This window comes from Alexandromys fortis, unplaced genomic scaffold, assembly GCF_014885135.2.
Source record: "Alexandromys fortis isolate MF-2015 unplaced genomic scaffold, M_Fortis_MF-2015_v1.1 scaffold_23, whole genome shotgun sequence".
NCBI classification, from domain to species: Eukaryota; Metazoa; Chordata; class Mammalia; order Rodentia; family Cricetidae; genus Alexandromys; species Alexandromys fortis.
This window is the reverse complement of record NW_026067907.1, coordinates 6293540-6314849: the sequence shown is the minus strand read 5'-3', so window position 1 is coordinate 6314849 and position 21310 is coordinate 6293540. Positions and strand designations below refer to the sequence as shown.

At 38.3% G+C, this 21310-nt stretch overlaps 1 protein-coding gene across 4 annotated transcripts in view; it reads right to left on the bottom strand.

The window, feature by feature from the left end:
- Tulp4 (TUB like protein 4) overlaps positions 1 to 21310 on the bottom strand; it is a 153814-nt gene that overhangs the window by 118530 nt on the left and 13974 nt on the right. The window contains exon 2 of one of the 4 annotated variants that reach the window (XM_050135777.1): positions 2372 to 2500. The exons of 2 other annotated variants lie outside the window; for them this stretch is intronic. The gene's annotated coding sequence lies outside the window, so the exon portion shown is untranslated. Of the gene's footprint in view, positions 1 to 2371; positions 2501 to 13985; positions 14077 to 21310 lie in introns of all 4 variants that reach the window. One more of the 4 variants, XM_050135778.1, reaches the window with a different exon arrangement.

Genomic DNA, 21310 nt, shown 5'->3' with positions numbered 1-21310 from the left:
CCCATTTCTATTAATCTATGTGTTACCTTGAGGTCGTGGCTTACTGGCATGAGTCTAACCAATGTCTGTCTTGGGCAGGAGAAGCATGGCGTCTGTCTGACTCTGCTCTTCTTCCTCCAGGAATTCTGTTCTGTCTTCCCTGCCTACCTGAGGGCTGCCCTATCAAAGGGCCAAGGCAGTACCTTTATTCAACCAATGAAAGCAACACATAGACAGAAGAACCTCTTATACCAGTTACTTAGAAAATTAACCACATATCCAACCATCTGTCTAGCCATTCAGCGAATGCCTCAGTTAGCCTATTATGAAGACTAGTCTCACATCACAGATAGCAGTCTCATTAGGGAGTAGGGACAGAGATTCAAATGCTAAATCTCAAGTCAAGCAAGGGCCTAGTGCCCACAGAAGTCTGTTGCTTTGAGAGTGCCTTGGAAGAAAATGTATAAATCCACTATATAGCTCAGTAAGAAGAACCTACACCTAAGCTAAGTGTTCTAACACTAAGTTCCACTCAGAGTTCAATTCTTGACAATACTCTGGGTAATATTCAGCACTAAATAAACTCTCAACTAGTTCTATTACTGTGGATAAGTCCCAGGTAGTAGAAGCAATACTGACAGGGACAAGAATGGGATTAGGGATTCAAAGGGCTTATGAAATATGTTCCATCTAATCTGTTAAGTATGAACTATCCAGGAACACTTGAATCACAGCTTCCAAAAAGGACATACCAGAAACATTAACGTAAGAGTCACTTGTCATAGAGCTGAGCTAGCCACAAAAAGGAGAGAGCTCAGCAAGGGAGAAGATGAAAATGGAGAAACAGATCTGTCAGAACACAGTCCAGGAATTGAGTTGCATGAGAATTCTGAGGGCTTGTGAGAACACTCCCAGAAAACAAGACAAGTCTTGTGACCTCAGTTTCTTCAAAACATAGAACTGTTCTAGGAATGTATTTTCATGCTCTTCCAAGGTTTAGCATATAGAAGTGAGTTTACCTTAGTTTACCTCATTATTGCTCACTATTGCTAATCAATTAAATGTTTAAATTTTTCTTTATATGCCTCTATGGAAAAATATGTTTTTGCCATGTACAGCTTGTCCTGTGATTGTATATAGCTTAAACTCATGAGAACTTTACTCTGTGACCTTTCCTAACACTCAGAGTATAAATCATCTGAGGTTCTGAATAAAGCTGACTATTGCATGAGATTTTTGTCTGCCTCATTTATTGGCTCAATTCTCTCAGGCCCCACCACCTCTAGAGCAGTGACATGGTTCTAGTGGTAAACTCTAACACTAAGGAGTCTAACAAAAGTTATGGCAGAGTCCAGAGTGAAGAGTGAGATAAGAGAAACCACAGCACACTCAATGAGATGTTCCCTGAGCCCAGACTGAGCCAGCCCTGCCTGGAGTGCACAAGTCAGTGACGTCTAGGCCCTGAGCCAAGCACCATCAACACAGTGTGAGAAAACAGGCAAAACAAACTTATATGAAGAGATCAATGTTTCAAATAATCATCAACAGGTACTTCAGGCAAAGTTGAGAGAATCTTGGTGCAAGTATGTCCAGCAATGCAGTCAATGCAGCAGGACCTAAAGGAGACTTACAACAGCAAAACAAAGACAATAAATTAAAAGACCTGGGTGGAAACAAGGAAAGTTTAGTGACGAAACTCCAGTGACAAGAAAGCCCCAATTACTGAGAAAAAGTTAGACTTCTGTTAGGATTACAGGTGAGCCTGGAGAGATGGTTAGTAGTTAAGAGCACTGGCTGCTCTTGCAGAGGACCTGGATTCAATTCCCAAAATCCACATGACAGCTTAAAAAAGTATGCAATTTAAGCTAAATGACACTCTCTTCTGGCCTGTGTAGGCATAGGCACACATGTGGTACACACACATACATACATGTGAGTAAACACTCAAACACATTAAAAACCAATGGTGGTTCAGACTGGAGAGAATCTAAAGGAAAGAAAAAAATCCTATTCCCTAGATTAGGAAAAACTCAATGTTATGGATTAGAATTAGCATATTTAACAGAACAATGCTTTAAGCCTGATCCTATCTTAACTTCATAATAATTACCTTTTCTCAAAAGGTCATGTAATGTTTCATCAATATCTAGATCTATAAGCAATAGAATGGGCTTACAGTGCAAAGGAAATAAGAAAAGGCCTCCAAATAAGCAGACAATCGTGGAGAGGCCAGGATGACAGGCAGAGAGAGCAAACAGCAGAAGAGCAGACAGTGACTGAGGAGGGTGAGCAGCCTTGTGCAAACTGGGTAAGATTAGGGGAATTCAGGTTTGAAGCCAACATTCTCCAGACTTTCAAATACTGAAAGGCTTCATTAGTTGAGATCTCTAACCTGAAAAATCCAGAATCTGAAATGCTATTTTCGGATGGGAAGTGATCAACCTTTACAACTCTGCAGGCAAATTCTATGGGCAGTATGATTTTCATGCTTCCCAACTGGATCCTCCTATGGCTCCATTTCCTAAGGTGTGAGAATATGGGAAAATTAAAACAAATATAAGAAGGCATTGCAAATAATTGCCTGGCTGCCATATAATGTTCAATAAATGTTGAACACTTCTATTGTTATTTTATTAATATCTTACCATTTGTAAAATCTGGAATAAAATAAAAGGATCTTCAAAGACAACTAACTCTGATTCCATTTTAAAAGAAGGAATAAAGAATAATGCAGAAAAAGGAACTATCTCTGATTACAACTAAAGGCTAAAAAACAACACTTCTTACTGAATGGCCCTATTATGATAGTGAATTACTAAACAAAGGAGAAAGGCTGAGCAAGAACTAAGAATACTGGCATTGCCAAGGGCCTGTTGCTCACCTACAAATTCACAACCTCCCAGAGATAATACAACCACTTTACAAATTCTTGAATCAAGGTTGGAGATGTTAAATGAGGTTTTCAAACCTCACCAGTCTAAGAGTGACAGAAATAAAATTAATTATCTCATGCCAATACCTATCCTTTTCCACCAAACTACACTGCCAACATTAACAACAGTCATTTCCACTCCACACCCATGTTGCTGTGAAATAGGAAAAGACATGTGATTATTTGATGAGAACAAAAATGAATCAAGACCAATCTGACTGTTCTCAGGCTCCAAAATATCCAGAGGAAATAACAAATGACTTAAAAGGGAGAAAATAGTAAAATTTCAAAGACTTGAGGAGTAGGATAATTTTTATTATCTAAATTATTAAGGCATCATGCTTTGTGGTCTTTGTTCATGCTAGTAAATGAAAGTCAATTTAGCTAAAACAGGTGATTATACCTGACTCTTTTAAGAATACACATAATATTTACTGGTAAGTCCACTCTGTGTAGACATATGTAATCTTCTAAAATTTTTAATAAACTGCATAGCAACACCTGAAATAATAATTCTTGTTTATTTTCCCAGAAAAGTTTGGCAAAATGCATTAAGTCATTAAAACCAACATTACCAAAGCTAAAACAAAGAATCAACCAAAGATGTCAATAAAATGTGCTATCCCCAAATTCCAGTTGGTATATGATCACAAGGTGGGAGAGGAAGCCATATAAAAAAGGAAAGTACCTAAAATCACCTTTAGCTATATATATAAAATTAATAGGTTAACAGAATTTAATGAAAACAGATTGAGAGCTAAGTAAAATGGGAAAACACAATTGATATGATCTAAGTAAATGTTGTAGAATATTATTTTAAGGTGTGTTAAATTTGTTTATGCTCTGGAATATTTATTTAACAATAAAAGATGTGTTGTTTTTAATTTATGCTGTATTTGTTTAACTCTGTGAAGCTACGATTCTTTGTCTAAAGCAGAATCTGATGGTCTAATAAAGAGATGAATGGCCAATAGCAATGCAGGAGGTGATAGGCAGGGCTGGCAGGCAGAGAGTATAAACATAAGAATAAATCTAGGAGAGCGAGAACAGGGGAGCAGGATGCTAGGGGCCAGCCACCCAGTCACACAGCAAGCTATGGAGAAAGGTATACAGAAATGGGGAAAGATAAAAGCCCAGAGGCAAAGTAGACAGGATAATTTAAGAAATGCTGGCTAGAAAAAGCCAAGCTAAGGCTGTACATTTATAAGAATAAGCCTCCATGTGTGATTTATTTGGGAGCTGGGTGGGGCCCCCCAAAAGCAAAAGAGTAAAGAGTAAAAGAGTACTAACTAAAGTTTGGAATTCCAATATGGGGCTAGAGTAAAAGAAAAAACAACTACAAGTAAATTTTGGTACGCCCCCCAATTTGTTAGATCCTAATAATACTCAAGGTGAAATGATCAAGTTTGGAATTTTGGTCTAGAAAGATGATGCAACAGCTGAGAGCACTTATTCTTTCAGAGGATCTGGGTCACTTCCCAGCACTCACGTGACAGCTCACCAAAATCTGTAACTCCAGTTCCAGGGCAGTCAATGCTCTCTTCCAACCTCAGAAAGTACCAGGCACAGACGTGGTACACAGATATACATGCAGGATAACACTAATAATACACGTAAGTTAAAATAGAGGAACCTAAAAATAGTTTTTTGGAGATGGGACCCTTGGGAAGGGATTCCACCATGAAAAGTGATCCTGATAGTAGATTCGCCCTCCACTATAAAAAGGCTCCAGTAAGCGTCCTTGTTGTCCCTTTCACGATGTAAGATTACTCCAAGGTACAGCCCTCACTAGACACCAAATCTACTAATGCCTTTGATCTTGGAATCAGCCCCAGGACAGGGAGCAATAAATTTATACTGCTCACAGATTACTAGGTCTAGTGTGTTTTATTATAGCAATGAAAAGGAAGATAGAAAAACAAGAAAAAAATAATGATGACAAGTTAGCCCAGGTGTTTCCCAAATTCCCAATAAAATGATCAGAGATAAAAGAAGACATGCAGAAAACAGAGGGACCACTGATGAGCTTTTAATTACTAAAAGACAAATGGAGTATATGAGATCAGGCTGACAGCAAAGTGCCAAAAAGCCTTGATTCAGTCAAGCAAGCATACTACCTCAACCAACTACCTTCTTACACAAGGACTGGCTAAAGGCTAAAGAATGACACAGACCCAGACTTTGACTCTAGCAAGCTTTTCTTGTCCCACACTGACAGATGCAGTGATATCTCTATTTTAATAAATAAAGCTTGCCTGAAGATCAGAATGCAAAACAGCCACACTAATCAGTCATACAGACTAGGCAGTGGGGGCCAACACCTTTAATCCCCGCAGCCACATTAGTTAGCCATAGAGGCCTGGTGATGGTGGTGCACGCCTTTAATCCCAGCACTACAGAGGAATATGAAGCGGGATGAGACCGGAACTCGCTTTCTTTCAGTCTGAAGATTTCAGAGGTAAGAGCTCTCCAGTGGCTTGGCTGCTTTGCTTTTCTGATATTCAGCTTGAGCTCCAGTATCTGTCTTTGGGTTTTTATTATTCATGCTACATTTGACATTCAACTTTTGAGGTACGAATTCATAGGCTGAAGCTACATGAGGCTGGAGTCACTGGCCTACCGGCTAAGTTTTTCTTTTTTATCTCCTGATGGGTTCTCTCTGAACCCCCTTCTCGGACTGTTGCCAAACTAGGTGGCTGCCTTAAGATCCAGACAGGCTTTTATTTCTATGCAGCAGCAATAAGACGCTCATCTTCATCATCATCGTTGGTAGACTTGGATAGACAATCGGGAATTCTTAAAGGGAGAAAATAGTTAAAAGTTTTTCCCCACATTAAAAAATAGGAAACACACTCGGGAGGCAGAGGCAGGCGGATCTCTGTGAGTTCAAGACCAGCCTGGTCTACAGAGCTAGTTCCAGGACAGGCTCCAAAGCCACAGAGAAACCCTGTCTCAAAAAATAAAAAAAAAAAAATTCAAAAAATAGGAAACACCATTACAATAAAGGTATTTGGGTCTCTGTATCATATATTAGACAGTTTGAAAATGGAATGATTCAACAACAGGCTTTCTAATTTAGAAGGGATGTCAATTGCAAACATTATCAGCTTTGTCATTTTTGTCTTATCATTGAAAAAGTTGGTTAATCTAAGTGCTGAGATGCAGGCCTTAAAAAAACTCAATAAAACAAATCTCACAGACACATTCAAATCCAGAGAGAGGAATTTAATAAAGAACCAATTTCAGCATTACATTATAAGAATAAAGGCACATCCTAAGTTTTCAAACAACCAACCTTAATATATCCAGTAACCTACAGAACTGACAAGTGATAGAGGCTCTGTAAGAACTGAATGGAATCCTGTGCCAATGTCAGATTTTTTTTTAATTTTTTTAATGATTTATTTAACTTTATGTACATTGGTGTGAAGGTGTCAGATCTCATGGAACTGCATTTTCAAACAGTTGTGAGCTGCCATGTGGGTGCTGGGAATTGAACCCGGGTCCTCTGGAAGAGCAGTCAGTGCTCTTAACCACTGAGCCATCTCTCCAGCCCCCCAATGTCAGATTTAAGAAGATTCAAGAAAGCAATATTCTCAAATGGCATGAATTCACCTTTTGTGAAGCAAATGTTAAACTTGTGGTAAGTTCGTAATAGAATTATCCCTAATGACTGGACAGAGTTGGTTAAAGCTGATTTTGAGCCTGGTCCACAATTACAATGGAGCAGTTGTTTCAGAGAAGAGGCTAAGACTATTAAACAGCAGAGTAAAGCTAAAGGTTTGGAAATCGCCCAAGATCAAATTCTTGGAGAAGGAAATTATGCTACTGTAGAAAGGTAATCTCTATATGAGTCACATCCTGGCTTTACGCCATGCAACAGTTTTGAAGGCTTGGGACATAATTAAAGAAGCAGGAAAAAAGATTGAGTCATTTACTAAAGTCATACAGGGTCCAAAAGAAACCTTCATTAATTTCTTACCAAGACTGACTTTGCAGTAAATAGAATGATACCAAATTCAGAAGCTAGGTAGATATATTGAATCTCTGGGCTTTCTGTTTGTTAGTTTTTGAGACAGGGTTTCTCTGTACCTTTGAAGACTATCCTGGAAGTCATTCTATAGACCAGGCTGGCCTTGACCTCACAGAGATCCACCTGCCTCTGTCTCACAAGTGCTGGGTTTAAAGGCCAGTACCAACACAGTCCAGTGAATCTCTGGCTTTTGAAAATGCAAATTCTCTATGAAAAGGGATAATTAGGCCATTAAAGGCAAGGTAAGCAGGTCTGGAGGAATGGATTCAAGGTACAATCAATACTGAATCTCAATTATTTCCAATCAATTATTGATTGGAAATGTGCTGAAGGCCTCAGAATTCCATATAAGATATCATGTCAATAACAAAAGGTTAAAAAAAAAAACAAAACTCTTCCATCATGTGGCAACAAGACAAGGAAATTATAAGGAAATGTCCTACTTGTTCTTTATACAAACAAACACCACTATCTGCAGAAAGTGACCCAAAGGGTAATAAAAGGAAAGAAATTTGGCAGATGAATGTGTTCCATTTTGTAGAATCTGGAAAACTAAAAGAAGTACACCACACCATTGATACCTATTCAGGTTTCCAATGGGCAACAGCTGTGAGTTTGAAAAAAGCTGATTTGGTAATCACACATTTGCTAGGAGTTATGGTCATCATGGCTATACACGTACAAATAAAAACAGACAATGTTCCAGCATATGTCTCTAAGAAAATTAAACAGTTTTTTGCTTATAATATAAAGATTGTTTCAGGTATGCTACACAATCATACAGGTCAGGCAGTTATTGAAAGATCAAACTGAACTCTAAAGGGCATGTTAAATAAACAGAAAGGGATGATAAATACCCCCAGAAATAAACTGCATAATGCTTTATTAACTTTGAATTTTCTAAATGCTAATGAGAAAGGAACAACAGCTGCGTAGAGATAGTAAAAAAAAAAAAAACTACAAAATTAAATCAGCCATATACTTTAAAGATGTACTGACTTCAGAATGGAAACCAGGACATGAGTTACATTCAGGAAAAGAGGTTTTGCTTTTGTTTCCACAGGAAAAGAAAAGTTGTGGATACCATCTAAATTGATAAAGATTGGATCTGAATAAGAAACAGCGCTTAATTGGAAGAGATGATAGTTCTTCAAACAACATCGCCATTTAATCTAAACTAACCTATAAAACTAACAAATGCTTTTCATTTGATCAAATATAACTTGCCAAAAGAAATCTAGCTAAGGAATCTGAAGAGTACTGGACAAATGAGGCATCTGAAATAAAAGGACAAATCATCCAGAAAAAAAAAAAAAAAAGTCTCAAGAAAAAGAGTAAATTGGCCTTTGGGTATATCATATTTCCAACAGGATAAAATTTCATAAATCTTCGCAAACTTTTGTTTCTATTATTCTCATTTAATGGAAATGGTCTTATTGTAGTCCCAGTCAAGTTAAATATTACAGTTGGCTTTGGAGTTGGAGTGTGGCTCTCTCCTTCTCTAAACCCAAGCATGGTTATTAAAGTGAAATTCAAAATCTGTGTCTCATGTCAGAAAAGTCGCCTGATATGATGGGACAGAAGAAGAACAAGTATTTAAGGGTTACTTTATTGCTACTAATCTCATAATCCTTTTGTTTTATTGACTCTTTAACAATTTTTCCTAAGGCATAAGGTTTACAAAATGTATATATATTAAATATAATATATATCAAATTTTTGTCTTGATATCAATGATCATATAGAGTACTAGCTAAGTCTAGAAAAAGGTTTCATCTACCTTCCTGTACATGATTTCGGGTTTGAGTCTCTATCAGTTCTCTTCAGTGGACCGTGAGCATGCCTGTGACCTTTGAAGTCGCCATAAGAAGGATGGGGCCCCACAGTGACGATTCCTCCAGGATTATGTAGCACCACTAAGCTGGAAAACACCACCTAAAGGTTGGCTTTGGACTACAAACTGCTCAGAACAATTTCGTGGTGGCTAGCTGAGAGGATCCACCCTAACAGACTACCCTACCCAGGATGTGAGACAAGCCCTATACCTTCCCATTACACAGAGACTAGACAACAAATAATATAGCTACCTCTCCCAGTACTTGACAATAACCTAAAATTTTCTTCTCAGGATCCCCTAAAGATATCCTCACCCCCTACCCCAACAGCAGGAGGTAAATTTAAGAATACAAAGTCCAGGGCTGGAGAAATGGCTCAGAGGTTAAGAGCATTGCCTGTTCTTCCAAAGGTCCTGAGTTCAATTCCCAGCAACCACATGGTGACTCACAACCATCTGTAATGGGGTCTGGTGCCCTCTTCTGGCCTGCAGACATGCACACAGACAGAATATTGTATACATAATAAATAAATAAATATTTAAAAAAAAAAGAATACAAAGTCCACATTTCCAAGAGATGGGGTGGGTGGTTTTTGGTCATTCAATGGGTTATAGATATTTGTCACTGTTTGGGGCAAGGGTGTGTTTGCCAGTTTTTATTGATTACAGCCAGGAGGAAAGTTGAACAAAGGAAGATTAGATTCAAGAGTTCTTGTTTTAAAAATAAAAGGGGGATATAGATAAAACAAAAAGGAAGATTGCTGAATCTACTTTTAAAAGGCAACTATTGGTTTTAAATGTTTTACATTGAATTGGACTTTCGTATATTGTATACAAATTTTGTATATTGATACAAATTTGAGATTAATTTTGTTAGAACATATTGTACATAATTTCTACTCTTGTTCAAGGTAATGCAAATATATAACTCATTTAACAATATAATGTAATTTTCTAGTCCTTGAAAATTGTTACCAACTGTCTAGGATAATAAGGAAATGCAGGTTAGCAATTAATCACCCATTATAACTGATCAATCTTTTTTTAAATATATATATTTATTAATTAATTTATTTATTTATTATGTATACAATATTCTGTCTGTGTGCATGTCTGCAGGCCAGAAGAGGGCACCAGACCCCATTACAGATGGTTGTGAGTCACCATGTGGTTGCTGGGAATTGAACTCAGGACCTTTGGAAGAACAGGCAATGCTCTTAACCTCTGAGCCATCTCTCCAGCCCCTATAACTGATCAAACTTGTAGTCGCATTAGGTATGTTTAAGGTCAAATATATATTTTACATAGACATGTCATCTTCAAACACTTCAGAAATCTACAAAATATGACATTTAAGATGTTATAATAACGCAGGCTCTTTTTTTTTATGACAATGAGATATGTCTGCTCCTGTTAGCAACATTCTACTTCAGAGAAGATAATTAGCATTGAAGAAAGTCCACATGGAGTTTACTTTCTTTGGTGCAAAAGTAAGCCACTGAGCAAGAAAATGCCCTTGCCTTGACTGCTGACAGTATGCTGTCCTCATTAGACAAGCAGGACATAAAAGAAAGTGACTGCCAAATATTGTCAAGACAAGGAGAGGCAACCCTTCAGAACATCCTGTTTCACACAAAAGTCTTGTTGGACATGCTAGGCCTGTAGGCCAAAGATGGATGCCCCAACATTGCAGAGGAACTTTGTTTTGAGTGACTGTCCAGGCAGCTAGCTGTTTCTTTCACTTCTCACATATTTGGGAAGTTGTTTGCTCATACTTGCTGCTTACTCAGTTAATATTATTTCCTTCTGGCGTCTCTGAGGGAAGATTAAATAATTATAGTTTTCCTGTTTACCAGAAGAAAGCAAGTTATGATAAAAAGTTAATTACACACAAGACTTTGGACTCACCAGTGTAGGAGAGATAATGAAGTATTTTCTATGAATTAGTCAAATGCAAATACACTGAACATTTTTATGTATTCATTGCTTTTATATATCATAGTTATTATGCTCATTGTATATTTTTATATTAGTTATAGCCTTTTTATTTTAGACAAAAATGGGGAAATGTAGTGATATTTCATTTCTATTTTAATAAATAAATCTTGCCTGAAGATCTGAATACAAAACAGCCACAGCAGTCAGTCATACGAGCCAGGCAGTGATGGCCAACACCTTTAATCCCCGCAGCCACACTAGTTAGCCATAGAGGCCTGGCAATGGTGGTGCACGCCTTTAATCCCAGCACTTCAGAAGAATATAAAGCGGGATGAGACAGAACTCACTTTCTTTCAGTCTGAAGATTTCATAGAGGTAAGGGCTCTCTAACAGCTTAACTGCTTTGCTTTTCTGATCTTCAGCTTGAACCCCAGTACCTGTTTCTGGGTTTTTATTATTCATGCCACAGACAGGAAAAGGGAGCAATACTGCAGTTAACTGGAGTGCTAAGCCATGAGGTGACTAGGAAATGAATCTAGCCTGTCTTAGCAAAGCAGGCTAATCCTTAGTGATCTACAAGACTCACAGATGGCCACTACTAGAGATGGGCTGAGGACCAGAAACCCAACTGTGGGCATTCTGGAATCCTACCTTCCCACTTAGGATAGTAACTGTCTCAAAGAGAAATGGAGCCTATCTTTGATCACTCTACATGGATGAGAGGTGCTTTGGTTTTCCAACTGGGTGTGACATATTGACAAACCAACTTAGATAAAGGCAGGCATACCTTCTAAATATATTATGATTTATCTCCTTGATGGACAATTACCTGTCTTCAAAAACTCTGAGGACTGCCTGCTAATAGATGAATGGGTAAATAGAATATGGCACATATATAAATAGTTATACAATATTTTTTTCTTAAAGATTTATTTATTTATTATGTACACAACATCCCTTTCATGTATGTTTGTATGCCAGAAGAGGGCACCAGATCTCATTATAGATGGCTGTGAGCCACCATGTGGTTGCTGGGAATTGAACTCAGGACCTCGGGAAGAACAGTCAGTGCTCTTAACCTCTGAGCCATCTCTCCAGCCCAGTTATACAATCTTAACAAGGTAGAAAATTCTGGCACATGGTAGAACATGAACACTGAGAACACTATGCAAGTTTTAAAAGTCAATCACAACATGACAAATACATATGGAAAGACACTAACATGAGGTGCACAGCATGAGTCTGGGAAACATTAACAGTGTACAGTTTCAATTTTAAAAATATTACAGTGCTGGCCGGGCATTGGTGGCGCACGCCTTTAATCCCAGCACTCGGGAGGCAGAGACAGGCGGATCTCTGTGAGTTCGAGACCAGCCTGGTCTACAGAGCTAGTTCCAGGACAGGCTCCAAAGCCACAGAGAAACCTTGTCTCGAAAAAAAAAACAAAAAACAACAACAACAACAACAAAAAAACAAATTACAGTGCTGCATGGTACTGCAGCTGCCTTGTACTGTGAAAATAGATAATACCACTGAATTATATAAGTATAATGGTTAAAATAATATATTTTATGTATTCTTTACTATAGTAAATTTTTTTCCAAAAAATAATTATAAAGCTATATAAAATGTCAAACTTAGTGACATATACCTGTAATCCCACTCAGGAGACTGCAACAAGAGGATCATGAGTTTGAGGCCTGCCTAGGGCATTGTAAGATAGAGGGGGAGGGAAGCAAACCACCAACAGAAAATATAAAGACAAAAAATACTTGCGTTATATCTAATTTTAAACTTTAAAAACACAGAACTATTCATGGTCTTAAATGTAATTATGAAAAATGAACATGAGGAAGGCATTAAAGAGAATGCTATACTTAAGAATTGTACTAGTGAGGAGATTTCATACCATTTTATAAGCATGCAATGGGCTGAGCATATGCAGCTCAGTGACAGGGTGTATACTCAGCCAGCTTGAGCCCATGTGTTCTTGCCCCAGCACCACCAAAGAAAAAGATAACATAAATGTAGTATAATGTTTTGCTATTTTTCATGCTTAAACTCAAAAAACAGCAAAAGGAGACCAGTACCAAAATAGCAAGGCTCAAGTGTCCATAACCAGAAAGCTATCCATCTCCATTCTTACCATTCTACCTTTGATGTGAAATGCAAAAGCTTCATACTATTACAGTATTTGAAGACTTTCAATGAACTAAGAACCAAAGAGGAGCTCTGGGTATGCAAGTAAGATCTAATTTTAGAGAAATAATCTTGCTCTTATTTTCAGCTGAGGAAGAAAGTTTAGGAAGAAACTGTATTTGAGATCTTAGTTGAGTCAAAGTGTGCTATCACTGAAATTTCTTTCCTCCTACTTCTTTGTGTTTTGCTTTCTGAGGTTTCTGTTGCTTTGGTTTGAGACAGGATCTCATTGCACAGCCAAGGTTACACTAAAACCCACTATGTAACTCAGGCTGACCTCAAACTCATCCTCCTCCTGCCTTAGTTTCCCAATTTCTAAGATTACAGGTATGTACCTCCATGCCCACATCTCTTTTAACCAAACTCAACTCTTCTCTGAGAGAAGTATGAGCACAAAGGAAGTCTGTCAAGTTGACAAATATTCCCAAGTCCTTTGAAGGCAGGTTAGTTCTGTGAGGCAAGGAGCATGTCAGAGGGGCCTTCCAGGTGTACACCTCATCATAACTGTGACAGATAGCAGCTTTTTTCAGTGATTCCATTTATCCTGCCTGGTAAAGCAGCAAGGAGCCCCAAATTTACAGCCAGCCAATAGTCACTTAGAGGAACGGCAGCTCTTCAAGACTTAAAACTGGCATATGCTGTGAAACAGCTAAACTCTGAGGGTCTGACCTGAAGTCCACATGGAGACAGTTGGAACTGACTTCAACTACAGAACTCTCAGCTAGTGTTGGAGCATTATGACTCATCACTTATACACTGTTTTGATATTTAGTCAAAAGTGATTCAAAGATGCAATAACTAGAGCTGATGATGTAGCTCATTGGTACAGCATTTGCCTAGCATGTATGAGACCTAAATTTGATCTCAGGACAGGAAGAAAAACAAACAATCTTGTAATTGAATGACACTTCATTTCCCTTGTTTAATGCATATGGGTTCCAAACTGAATGTTCAAACCAACTTTTGAATCCAACTGACAAGAACTCTCAAATTCACACAAGGTATCTATGTGTATAAACAATGGCGCAAAAGATGAACACCCATTTTCCATAACCTCAGAAGTCACTCACACTTTTAATCCCACTGCATGGAAGGCAGTGAATGTGAGGCCAGCCTGGGTTACAGTTATCCAAGCTTCAGAACACCCAGAGCATAGAGACCCTGTCTCAAAGAAAAAACAAACAAAAAGAACAAAACGTAAGTCAGTCAAGTGTCTAGACAAGGAAGAATAATGCACTGGTGATGTCTAGTTAAGGAATACACTATAGGAAAATTCAAGTTTGCAAATTAGCACAATTTTTTTATTATTATAGAGAGGGGAATGAGTACAGGCTCACACATGGCGAAAGGTCAGGGTACAACTTCTGGAGACTTCTTTCACCTTGCTGAGACAAGGTCTCTCTTGATGCTGTTGCTTCATACTCAGGGTAACTGGTTCACAAGTGAGTAGGAGTGCTAGGGCTACAGATACACACCATCACATCTGAGCACTATACATGGATTCCGGAGAGCATGCTGCGGTCAGAAAGCTTATGCAGCAAGTGTTTGCACATAATGAAGCATCTTGCCAGCACAGACGAGATTTTAGAACCTGACTTAAAAGAGGACTTCTGATAGCAAGTTCTTTCTGCACATTTACAATATAACTTAGCATGATTTATCTACATGTAATTTTCCAAGAAATACATTTTCCACATCAAGTAACCCTGATGATTAAACTCTGGCACAATTTCACTGAGCTCAAACAATGCTATGAAAATGAGTTATTAGAACAGCTGAACACTCTCAGCCATTGTATTCAATTTAAGTTTGTGCATCTATACTTATACTAAATCCAAAGTCAAATCATATTAATAAACAAGAAATTAGTTGGATACCTGCAAAAAAAAAAAAGGAACTGGAAAAAGTATTTCCCAATCAACAAAACCACAAAATTTGGCTAAATATGAGGACAATGTATCACAATGATCTGAAGCTGACCACTGAAACACGTGTTCAATTAATTCTACCTATTTTAACAAACAAGAAATTTGATCTTATACAAAGCAGTTCAAAAATTTGTTTAACAAGTACATTTGTTGATTTCTTCAACTTGCTCCGTTTTGTGGTCAGTGATAATAGTATTTTAGTTTTTCATCTTATTGCAATTTTGGTTTTAATGTTTCATTGGTTGTAGATTGTTTCTGACACAGGCCCTGGCTATGTTGCCCAGACTGGCCTCAAACTCCTGAGCTTAAGCAATTCTCTCACCTTAGCTTCACACACTATATTTGGTATATGTTTAATTTTTCATTTTTTTCTTTTAAATATTTTACTTTTTAAGTATATGAGCATTTTGGCTGCATGTATGCATATTTACCACATGGGCGCAGTGCCCAGAGGCCAGAAGAGAGGGACTGAACCCTTGGAATGGAGTTAAGATGGCTATAAACTGTCCCGCGAGTGCTGGGAACTAACCTCAAGTCCTCTGCAAGAGCAGCAAGTGCTCTTAATTGCTGAGCCATCCCTGAAGCCCTCTGGTGTTTTGAAACAGGATCTTATTATGCATCCTAGATTGGCTTCAATAACTATGTGGCCTAACCTGGGCTGGAACTCAAGACTGTCCTGTGTCAACCTTCCCAGTGCTGGGATTACAGGCATGTGCTACCACTCATGGCTTCTTTTTAATTTTTAATGCAAGAGTCAGGTGTTTTCCCAAGTTAAATATCTTTACATCTGTAGCAAAATGATGCCTTCTATTAAACCTCTTTGCCCTAAGAGCACTGTTAGGTTACCATGGGAGCGGCCACTTTCTATGCCATGTGTAAGTTTTTCCAGAAATTCATTAATTTGGTGAAAAAGTAGTTGCAGTTTTTATATTGTTGCATTTGTCATCTGATGCTAGTTGTCTTAGTTAGGGTATCTATTGCTGTGAAGAGACAACTCTTGTAAAGGAAAAAACATTTAATTGGGCTGGATTAGTTTCAGTGGTTTAGTCCATTATTATGGCAAAACATGGCAGTGTGCAGGCAGACATGGTGCTGGAGAAGAAGCTGACAGTTCTACATCTTGATCTGCAGAAAATAGGAAGTGAACTGTCATCCACTCTGGGCACAGTGTGAGCAAAAGGGACTTCAAGACCCATCCCCACAGTGACATACTTCCTCCAACAAGCCACACCTCCTAATACTGCAACTCCCTATGGGGACCACTTTCTTTTAATTCACCACACTAATATACACACTAAAATAAATGTGCTTCTATTACGTACCACCTTAATGTACATGTTTTGCTTTATGGGGTTTTTTTTTGCTAATAACGTATTTGCTATTCATTTTACATTTATTTTATATTAAGGAGACAATGTTAAACAAAAAGCAAACTTAAGTCTTCCCCTCTCCCTGCCTGTTTTTCTGGAGACAGGATCTCACTGTGTAACTCTGGATTCCTAGAACTTACTACGTAGACCAGGCTGGCCTCAAAACTCAGAGATTTGCCAGCCTCTGCCTCCCAAGTGCTAGCTAGAATTAAGGCTTTCTTCTTTCTTACATATAAAATTAACCCATTTCTATTAGTCTATGTATTGCCACGTGGCCGTGGCATTACCTTGTTTTCTATATGTCTTGTCTCCTTGGCAGTTGGCTGGCATCTCTTTGACTCTGCCTACTCTATCTCTGTTCAGATTTCTCACCTGGCTTTACTCTGCTAAGCCATTGGCCCAAGCAGCTTTATACATTAACCAATAAAAGCAACACATATAAAGAAAGACATTCCACATCATCTCCCCTTCCGTCTAATTAAAAGGGTTTTAACTTTAACATAGTAAAATTACATATACAAAACAGTTATCAAGCAAGAATTATAGTTATAATATTTAGTCCATTTGCATTAGGCAAAAATTAAAGAAAATATTCTATTATCTATCTTATCTTTGTGAGTCTAAAGTTTCATAAATAATTTATCTTTTTATTATAACTAAGGAAAACTATAACTATCTGTCTTCAACTCCATCAAAGATCCCAGAAGGATGCAATATTACCTAAGTAAACAGGAAGTGCATTGTAAGCTACTTCCAAAACTCTAGAAATGACAGAGACATCTTGCTGTCTAGACAGTCACCCAAAGTTCTTCTGTAACATTGGGGCATCCATCCTCAGCCTACAGGCCCATAGTATCTGGCAGATTTTCCATGAAGCAAAAAATTTGAAAGGTTGTTTCACCTATACTCAGTTTCTCAGTCACTTTCTTCTGTGTCCTGAAGAATGCCTGGCAGACTCTTTCATGAACCCTTAAGGACTGACTCGCTTTCTTTTGGCAAGTTCAGCAGTCATTTTTTTCTATGGGTCCTGCATGTCCAGTTTATACAGAATACCATCAATCAGTCCAGGCAAGAGCAATTTCTTGGCCGAATGGCTAGCAAACTCATAGCGAGCCTCTTTGATGTCCATCATCCCCTTGAAATAGGTTGGTGCTGCCAGAAGCAGACATGTCTCACTGTTGAGAAAAGTCTAATTTCTTAAAACATTTTAAATGCCATATTCCACAGGTCTTTGCAGTGTTGGAGATAACCTAGCTAACCAAAATATATCTCTGTATATCTAGAAAACCTAACAATTAAAAGTTTGATTATTACATATGACTATTCATCTGTATCTCTTAACTATACATTCCATTTTAAAATGAGTTGTGTATTGCTGGGCAGTGGTAGCATATGCCTTTACTTCCAGCACTCAGGAGGCAGAGGCAGGCAGATCTCTGTGAGTTAAAGGCCAGTTTGATCTACAAGAGCTAGTTCTAGGACGAGCTCCAAAGCTATAAAGAAACTCTGTCTCAAAAAATAAAAAAATAAAAATAAAAGAGCTGCATAAACATCTTAAACAAAGTAGAAATTTATATATATATACACACACAGTGTAACAAAACTGACCTTAAATTTGTATCAACAGACTGAAATCCAAACCAATGTATTCATTTCCATATCATATCGCCTCCTGCTTTTTTTTTAGAAAGAGATGTGACCATTAACCACTTTTCATCAACTCCCTCTAATGAAAAAAAAACATTTATAAACAATCATTTTGGGAATTTGGATGTTGTTTTCTCCAAACTGCTTCCTGTTGTTTGTTGGGCGAAGGATTTTTAGGGTTCATGGAGACCTTTTGGGGAAGTTTTGTTCCATCAAACCATATTAGCCTGGAAGGAATCCACAGGTTCTCCTCTTCTGTGGGAACAAAAGTAGAACCTCTTTTCCAAAGTAGCATTCCTTAGACTCAAATTTTGAAGACAAGATACCTTTAAAACATCTATGTTGTTTAGCTTACCAGTCCCCTGAATCAAATGTTTTTTAGCAGTTAACTCATTAATAGTCAAAAAATCCAAAGAAAAAAAAATCCAGACTCTGTGTATATTCTATCTTTACATGACTTTTTTTACTCTATTACTTTGTAATATTTAATCATCTTTACTCCTTTACTGTCTGTACTTTCTTTTCTCTCTCTCCTAAGCCCATGTACACTTATCCAACACTGTGGCCCATTCAGAGGTCTTTTTTGTCTGAATTTGTCGTCTTATTGTGTATCTGTAATCATTTTCTGACTGGGAGAGGTTTGTTGTTGTTGTTTTGGGTTTTTTTTTTTTTTAATGCTAAGCAGGAGTGGCTAAGACTAATGCTGCAGCTCTATTTCTTGGCTCCGCCCTGCCCAACATGGCAGAGGTATGTTCACTGCTTCTGCAAGCCATGCTCACCACCCCAGCTCCAGGGATACAGCTGATCTGTGTCACCATTAAGCAACTAGTAGCATGCTACTCACAATCTTATTTAAATGTTCTGTAGCAGGACCTGTTCAGAGCTGTTCCTGCTATAAGCATGAACCAGGAAGTTATCTCATAAAGAAGCTGTGCCCCTGCTTGCCACCAGGAAACAGAGCCTGAGAGGAAAAAAAAAAAAAAATGGCCACCAAGAAGTTCCAATTGACTCCCTTTTTTTGTGGATCTAGAAGCACTTTCTTTAAAGTTTTCTTAGGCTTTATATAAATGTACGTTGCCAAATGTTGGATGCCACTATGTAAACAGAGATTTGTGCTTTTGTTGCCGGCCACCAGACCCCAAATAATCACACAGAAACTATGTGAATCACAACATTGTTTGGCTGATGGCTCAGACATATTTCTAGCTAGCTCCTACATCTTAAATTAACCCATTTCTGTGAGTCTATGTATTGCCATGAGGCTGTGCCATTACCTTACTTTCTACATGTTTTGTTTCCTCAGCAGCTGGCTGGCCTTTTTTAAAATTTTTATTACATTTTTTAATTGGGGGGAGGGGTGCAAACATGGAGGTTAGAGGATAACTTGAAGAAGTTGGTTCTCTCCTTCTACTATATGGGTCCTAGGGATGAAACTCAGGCTTGGCAGCAAGTACCTTTACCCACACTGAGCCATTTTGTTGGCCCTAAAGCAATTTTCTTATTCAAATTTAAAATGAGTCTTAAAGTAGTAGAAACAACTCAGCACATCAACAAAATGCACATGGGCCAGGAACTCCTAAGAAGCATACAGTCTCAAGAAGTTTTGCAAAGGCCTGACCTGGTAGCACACGTTTTTTAGCCCCAGGAGTTAGAAGGCAGAGGCAGGTGGATCTCTTGACTTTGAGGCCAACCTGGTCTACACAGTGAGTTCCAGGACAGCCAGAGCTGCATAACAGAAGAAACCTTGTCTCAAAACAGCCATTCACTGAGGCCGATACTCTCAGAACTGCAGAGAGTTTGCCAAAGAACTTATATAGCATTTGAAGCAGTGAGGAAAGGTGAAACCCTCCAAAAGTGAGCCAAATCATTTTGAATTGTTTTCTCTGCTTATTCTACAAAACAGCATGCCACTACCCAGTCAGAATTTGTCATACAGCAGAAGTAGACTGTATATAACTGGCATTGACCATCTAAGTAACTAAACTAAGCAGTTTAAAAATACTTCCCAATGTCAAACTTGCACCAAAAAAAAAATCATGGCTATTGTACGGTAGTCTGCTTTGAATACAATCCCACTACAATATTCTGAACCCCAGTTAGTAAAGTCATTGATCAACAGAAGTGCCCAAATGTTCTCCACTGACAATGTTCAACACCACATCATAAAATCAACACTTTAAAAGTTGAATGAATCAGGCTACAAACTTTTATCCCATGCACTGCATTCACCTGACCTCTCCACAACTGACTACCCAAACATCTTCCGGTATCTCAACACTGTGCAGAGGAAATACTTCCATGATCAGCAGGATGCAGAAAGTGCTTTCCAACAGGCCATCAAATCCTGAAGCATGGGTTCTTATACTTTAGTACTAAACACAAGCATTCATTGGCATAATCATGTTGATTATAGACTTCTATTTTGATTAATAAAGATGTACTTGAGCCTAGTTACAATTATTTAAATTCACCATCCGAAAATGCAAATCCTTATGCTAACCTAATAGACATGAGAAAGTAAGTCTCTCTCCAGACACCTGGATCTTTAATATGAAAGATGGAGAGGGAAGGGGGAGCTGGCTGGAAGCCAGGTTCTAGCTCCTTGATCAAAGAGTAGAAAATTCTGTCTATGATGGAAGCACTGAGGGAAGGAAGCTAAACAAGGGACTAGGGAGGGGGTGGAGGTTCCAGATTTTGCCATGTAGCTTCCCAGGCTCTGCTCTGATCCCTGGTCTAGATTCTGCAGACAAGCAGATCCATCCAATAAAATCTTGTCATTTTAGTCCAATTAGGACTCTGACTTGTTACAAGAACTCCCTGACTAACAGAGGGCTCTAGAGACTTTTTTCATTATTTTAGAAGAGGCAAGACATGGTGCCCCCAACCCAAGCCACAGCTGAGGCTTAAAAGATACTTTCTGGTAGGTCACTGGACTACTGATCATTAACTCCTCTAGTTAACCTATCAATTAACTGCTAGGTCAAACGGGAAACAAGTTGTTCTGTTCTGTACTGCTGCTTTGTGAGCACAATACATGAGAAACAAAGCAAAAATTTGGGGGATAAGACTAAAGAACCCATGCCACCTGGGCATGGTAGTTCATGTCTTTAATCCCAACAGTGGGGAGACAAAGGTAGAATGACTTCTGTGAGTTTGAGGTCAGCCTAGTCTATATAGCTGGTTCCAGGCTAGCCAGGATTACATAGTGAGATCTTATCTTTAGAAAAAGAAACAAGGGCTGGAGAGATGGCTCAGTGGTTAAGAGAACTGACTATTCTTCTGGAGGTCCTGAGTTCAATTCCCAGCAACCACATGGTCGCTTACAACCATCTATGATGAGATCTGGTTCCCTCTTCTAGCACGCAGACATATATGCAAGCAGAGCATTGTTTACATAATAAATATAAAAAACAAATAAAACAGTCAGGTATGATGACACATAATAATCCC